The following is a 7,058-nucleotide window of genomic DNA, read 5'->3' as shown; positions in this document are numbered from 1 at the left end:
GTGGCATAGTTGGTGTGTCACGTGGAGAGTCGGGGCTTCCATAGTAGGAAGAGACAATTGTCTGACACAGCCTTCCTTGTTCCCTTGGACAGTACACTTAAAAAAAAAAAAAAGAACCCTTCCTGTGGCTGTGGCTGGGTGGAGGTGGCACAGTCAGGCAGTGGTGGCACATACCTTTAATCCCAGCACATGAGAAGCAGAGACAGAAAGATCTCTGTGAGTTCGAGGCCAGCCAGGTCTACAGGGTGAGTTCCAGGACAGCCAGGGCTGTTATATAAAGAAACTCTGTCTTAAAAAAGCAAAAAACAAAACAGAACCAAAAAACTTCCTGTGGAAGATGTGTCAGAGATTAGGTCCCCACTAATCTGCCACCTCAGCCTAACTCATGTCCCCAGGGGGTTTGTGAACCAAAGAACCCACTGGACAGCAGAGGAGAGAGGAGTGGGTCACAAACTTTAGTCCTCATGTCACCTCCAGGTCACCAGAAGCCACAGCAGAACATGACTCACTGTTGTCTCTGAAATAGGACCTCTGACATCACTTGGGGGAGGTGCTGTATGGATGGGCACCAATACTGTGATATTGCATATAGCTTAATCTGGGGTCAGAAGACTAGGTCAGAGGCCAAATCAAGTCTCCTGTTCATTGATTAAATGTTTGATGGAGAGGCATATACAGTATGACTTCCCAATTTGAAACTATTTAGTACCTGACTTTTACAGAAAAACTGATTTCTGCCTAAATGAATACCATTATCTGATGCTGCCTGCCCAGGAGGCAGATTGTATGGGCCTGGGGTGCAAGTGCAGAAGTTTCCATATGCTCTTACTCCCCACTATTTAACTGACCTCCACAGTGGAAATGGAGCCCCGCCCTCTGCTTTTGGGTCATGTGGTGAGAAGGGGTGGGTTTGCTGGAGGAGAGTATCCTCAGTCAAGGGTGTGTTAGAGTTGACAGCTAGTGAAGGAGGGGACTTAAACCCTATTCTCAGTGGGGTAGTGAGGCAAGGCAGGGAAGGGAGGTGACCTGAGGGGTCACTCAACAATAAACCAAGTGAGTGAACTGTAAATCTTGGTATCGTGGGTTTTACCCTCAATTCCTGCATTTGAGTGTAAGTTTGTGTTCAAGGCCAGCTGGGGTTACATGGTGAGGTCAAGGCTAGCATGGACTACAGAGAGAACTCCTCCAACAAAAGACCAATCGTTTTGGGGGAAAGGGGTGAGATTATGTGGAACAGCTGCTGGTTGCATGTGCTGTGATCTTCTGTTAAAGCACACTGAGAAGTTCAAAAGCAAAGAGCACAGAGAATGCCTGAGAGCTAGTCTGGGGACAGAGGGGAAGGGCTGGGGTGAGGGCTAGAAGGAACTTGAGACCTGGGCTTTTCTGAAAATAGTCTTGAGCTGAGGAAACCCTGTCTTCCCACACTGCGCCTCTGTGATTCCCCTCCCAGTCTGATCCTGGAACTCACTGTCCAAAACAGTTAACTCTGTGCCACCCTCCCTCCCGATATCAGAACCCAGAAACTCACTAGCCCTGAACACAAACTGTGTGCCCCTCAACCCACTTTAACTCTCCCCAGCCCAGGCTCTATCCCCATTGAATCCCCAGAACTCACCATCCTGTCCTGCACACAGACAGACAGGCAGCAGAGTGAGAAGCAGGATCAGGTGGCAGTAAATGAGCTTGGTGGCTGCCGCCAGCTCTATGGTTTCTCCCCTAGACTCAGGTGCCATGCAATGCGAACTCTCTAGATTGCTGTGATGATGTGAGCTGTCTGCAAAGTCCGGAAAAGCTCAGACACTCTCCTCTGACGGCCCCGCCCACAGGAAGTTTTCAAAACTAGACAGTGAATTCGAGGTAATGTCTCCTCTTTGGGTCACTCAAATCCAGTTCCTAGTTCCCCTTTCTCCAAATCCTTTTCTCCAGGGTCCCTGATGGATGGTCCCTACTCCCTCGTGGCCCCTCCCCCTCCGTTGGTTCAAGTCAGAGTGCTGGGTGATTGGGGTGGGGCAACAAGAGTGACAGGGTGGGGTGGGGACCCAGCAGCAGGGGCTCAGGGCTTCTGAGTTCATTACACCCGGATTCCTCAAGGAGCTCACTCAGCAGCCATGTCCTGGGGGACCCTCTGCAGCAAACCTGGACAGAAGGCAAAGAAAGTGGCCACATGGGCTGCAACCAGAAATGGAAGTAACCCTGGCCAAGCACGGTGTGCCTTTGTGGGGTTCCCCCGCACCCCTCCCCCTGCACCATATGTGCTTGCCTCTTGCCTCTGGCCTAGGAATCCTTTCTACTCCTTTTGGGCTGCAGCAATCCATCTCCCTGCCCCATCTCCTTTCTCTCCCTCACTGCAGCTCCTCCTTCAGACTCCTTATATTAGAGTTCTCTAGAGAAACAGAAGTTAGAGAATCAATCTCTCTATATAAAGGAGATTTATTGGAAATTTACAAATAAATCTCTATATAAAGGAGATTTATTGGAAAAGAAGATTTATTCAGCCAATCCAACAATGGCTGACTGTGAATGCTAAGTCTTAGAACCCAGTCTAAAAATCCTGATTGGTCTCTAATAAAGAGCTTGTAGAACAGAGACCCTGTCTTTCCCCATAGACTACCTGAGTTTCCAGTGCCCCCTCTCCCTTACCTAACACAGGCTGCTGCTACATCTAGCACAGCAGGACAAGGTGAGGATCCAGGCAGTCACCTAGAGACACTCAAATTACTGTCTTCCAAGCACAGTGCTTGCCCCTCAATCTGAGGCAGTGAGTTTGAGGTTTAATGCAACCTCCAGAATGACAGCAAATACTCTTTCTGTGCGTAGTTGTTGTTCTTACTCTTGGGCTCTTTGGGGGGACCCGCCTTGCAGCTCCCAAACAAATCCCATGGAAACTTATTTTCATTTGTGAATGCCAACCTTAGCTTGGCTTATTTCTAGCCAGCTTTACTTAACTTAAATGATCTCCTCTACCTTTGCCTCTGGGCTTTTACCTTTCTCTATTTCTATATACCTTTCTTACTTTTGGGTGACTGGATCCTTGAGTCCTCCTCTCCTCCTTTTCTTGTTGTGTGATCTTTTCTTCCCAGATTTTTCTTCATATTTATTCTTTCTGCCTGTCAGCCCCATGTTTTTCTCTCTCCTGCCTCACTAGTGGCCATTCAGCTCTTTATTAGACCAATTAGATGTTTTAGACAGGTAAAGTAACTCAGCATTGCAGAGTTAAACAAATGCAACATAAAAAAGCAACACATCTTTAATGCATCATTAAACAAATATTCTACAATAAGCAGCCAAGTCACATGTCAAGAAACATTTATGTTAGGAGCTTCTGGTCTGTGTGTTCTCACTCCATCTGTTTCCCATGTATTCCAGGCAGAGAGAGATAGTTAAACAGACCCATAACTGTGATGTGTAACTGTGATGGTTTAAATAGGTATGGCTTAGATAAAACTCATGTGTTTGAAAGTTTTGCCCATAGGGAATAGCACTATTATGTGGCATGACCTTGTTGGAGAAGATATGTCCTTGTTGGAAGAAGTGTGTCACCATGGAGGTGGGTTTTGAGTTCTTAGAGGCTCAAGTTGGGTAAATATGATTTAATTTCCTCCTGCTGCCTGTGGATCAAGAGATAGAAATCTCAGTTCTTCTCCAACACCATGTATGCCATGTCATGCCATGATGATAATGGACTAAACCTCTGAACTGTAGGCCTGCCCATTCAATGTTTTTTTTGATAAGAGCTGCTATGCTCATGGTGTCTCCTCACAGCAATAAAAACCCTAACTAAGACACTCCCAGTGTTGGATAAGCTACTGATGATGTGGGAGAGTCTTCTGTTTGAGTTGATTTCATTGGTTAATAAAGAAACTGCCTGGCTCATTTAATAGGCCCGCCCTTAGGTGGGTGAAGTATACAGAACAAGAAGGAAGTGAGGTAGATGGCTCAGACAGATGCCATGCCTCTCCTCTCTGAGACAGATGCGATGAAGCTAGAATCTTCCCAGTAAGGCACCACTTTGTGGTGCTAAACAGATTATTAGATATGGGTTAATCAAGATGTGAGTAAGAGGCTGAAACTAATGGGCCAGGCAGTGTTTAAATGAATACAGTTTGTGTGTTGTTATTTCGGGGCATAAGCTAGCCAGGCAGCAGGGAGTCGGGCGGGACGAAAAGCCGGCCTGCCCGCAGCGCCACACTACATACTGAGCTGAAGTGTTTTTCTGATGTTAAAGAGAATTCAGACTAGAGAGCATCAGGCATGAAAAGAAGACTCTTCACTGAATCCTGCTAACATTTTAACCGTGCTTACAGCAATGGTCCTTCTTGAAACTGCCATGCTTCTCTGGACACACATGGCTTTGGAGCAGATCTGACAAGTAATGGATAAACCACAGAGAACTGTTTAGAAGAGCTGGGATCTGTGTGATGTGATCTGATATTTGCTTCTCTCTGTTCTGCTTTATTTCTTAGTTAATTTACCTAAACAATTCCTTATGAGTTGGGTCCCTTCACAGATGAGGCCATGTGCCTGCCCAGCCCTCTTCCCTCTGATTCTTCATCTACCTGGATTGGAGGCTTCTTGCATTCTAGCCCAGGGTCAGGTGTCACCTGAACAGTGAAATGTTACACTGTGTCATAGATCCTGGGTCAACAGAGCAAGTTTAGTGTCTGTTCTCAGTCTCTGGCAGGGTTGATGAATTTTATTTACATCACCAAGTGATTTAACTTGATTGACAAAAATTTGTGTATTTCTGATAACTTTGCCAAAGGCTTGTTTATTCATTGGACTCCTTTACCAATGGAATCCTGCCATAAACATGCTATGTCAGAAATATAGGTGGATATGTTTGTATCTTTCTACAATATCAGTATTTATTGCAAAATAAGAATTCAAAATCCTATATCAGCTATAATTTGCCAAGGAATTCCAATTATTTTTTTGATAGGTGACCACTGGCCAGTATACGTTCTTTTATTCCAGCATTAATTACTAATTTTAACTCTCAGATCTTATATTACATATCACACAGTATATACATATTCTATATACTGTATGTATATATACATATATACTGTGTGTTTTATAATATATGTGTACAATACATATATATGTATATGTGTGTACATGAACTTGCATGTATGTGATATATTTGTGTAGGTTATGGAATGCTGTGGGACAATGATTTTACCCTACAGATATTTGTTTCTTTTACTTGTTTAATAAAATGCTGATTGGCCAGTAGCCAGGCAGGAAGTAGAGGCAGGGCAATGAGAATTCTGGGAAGAGGGAAGTTTCAGTCTGCAATTGTCACCCAGACAGAAAGGAAGCCTGATGCAGAGCAAGCAAGAGGTGACTGCCTCACTGAAAAAGGTACCAAGCCACATGGCTAACACAGACAAGAATTATGGGCTAATATAAGAGGTAATAAGAAGCCTGAGATACTAGGCCAATCAGTTTATATTTAATGGAGACCTCTGTATGTTTTCTTTGGGACTGAACGACTTCAGGGCTGTGTGGGACAGAAACCTCAGTCAAGAATGGAAAGGCTAAAGAAGATATATATACACATATATGTATATATGCATATATACACACATATATGATGTGTGTATGTGTGTGATACGTGTATTCATGTATGTGATGTATGTATGTGTGTGCATGTATGTGTGTAGGTTATGGAATGACTGAATAAGATATATTTATCATGTGTGTATGTGTGTGATGTATATACATGTATGTGATGCATGTGTTTGTGTGTGTTCATGTGTGTGATGTGTATTTATTGTGTATGTGTGTGCACATATGTGATGTATGTGTGTAGTTGATGGAATGGCTGAAGAAGATATATACACACACACATATAATATACATGTGTGTGCATGTATATGATGTGTGTGTCCATGTATGTGATGTATGTATGTAGGTCATGAAATGGTCATAGAAGCTTCACTCAGCATAGAGGTAGAGACTGATTCAGATGCAGTTGTCCAGATAAGTTATTAAGGAGCCAGCTGGAGAGCTGCAGACTAACAGGGCTTAGCCAGGTTCAGGGTTGAATGGAGCTGCAGGGGGTAAAGTCAGGACCATGGGATAGGGAGGGAAGTGGAGGGACACAGTTAGGATGACTAGACTACATGGGTAGGAACAGAAACATGTGACAGCTGATGCACAGGGGACAGTCTATTCTCTTCTTGTTGGTCTCTTGATACATGCATGGGAGTCTGTGTGAGATTGGTGGTAGGTATCACCACGATAGTGTCAGGTGTTCTCTTTGTGGGTCCAGGTGAGGTGTTATTCCTCCTTCAGTTTGGGATATTTGAAAATATCTCAGGTCTGAGTATTCCGGTGTTGTCTTATTTAGAGTTTCTATTGCTGTGATGAGACACCTGATGAAAAGCGTGTTGCAGAGGAAAGAGTTTGTTTAGTTTGCACTTTAATATTATAGTCCATCAGTGAAGGAAACTAGAATAGAAACTCAAAGAGGACAGAAACCTGGAGGCAGGAGCTGATGCACAAGCCATGGAAGAGTGAAGCTTACTCACTTGCTCCTCAAGACATGTTCTGTAGCTTTCTTATAGAGCCCAGGGCTACCCATCCAAGGATGGGTCCAACCACAATGGGATGGGCCCTCCACCATCAACCACTATTTAAGAAAACACCCTACAGCTGGATCATATAGACACATTTTCTCAACTGAGTTTCCCTTCTTTCAGATAACTCTAGCTTATGGCAAGTTGGCATAAAACTATCCAACATAGATATGGTTTTGATATGTCCTCATTCTCATGTGCCTAATTGATTTTGATATGTCTATCAGTGATATCTTTTCACTTTTACGAATAAGGTATCTATCTGCCTTTTCTTGTAGGAGGTGCTGGACTGAAGCCTTGTCTATGTGCACTGGAGATTCCCAGGCATCAACTTGTTGCTTATTAATGAAGTCACCTTGAGAAAGACCCAACCTGAAAGCCATCATTTTACACAATAAGGAGTATCCTAGAGCAGGGTAAGGCCTGATCTCTTCAAGTCCATAGTCTAAGAATGAGAAATGAAACAGTAACAAA

The sequence above is a fragment of the Arvicola amphibius genome, chromosome 8 (assembly GCF_903992535.2).
Source record: "Arvicola amphibius chromosome 8, mArvAmp1.2, whole genome shotgun sequence".
Lineage (NCBI taxonomy): Eukaryota > Metazoa > Chordata > Mammalia > Rodentia > Cricetidae > Arvicola > Arvicola amphibius.
This window is presented reverse-complemented; position numbering follows the sequence as displayed.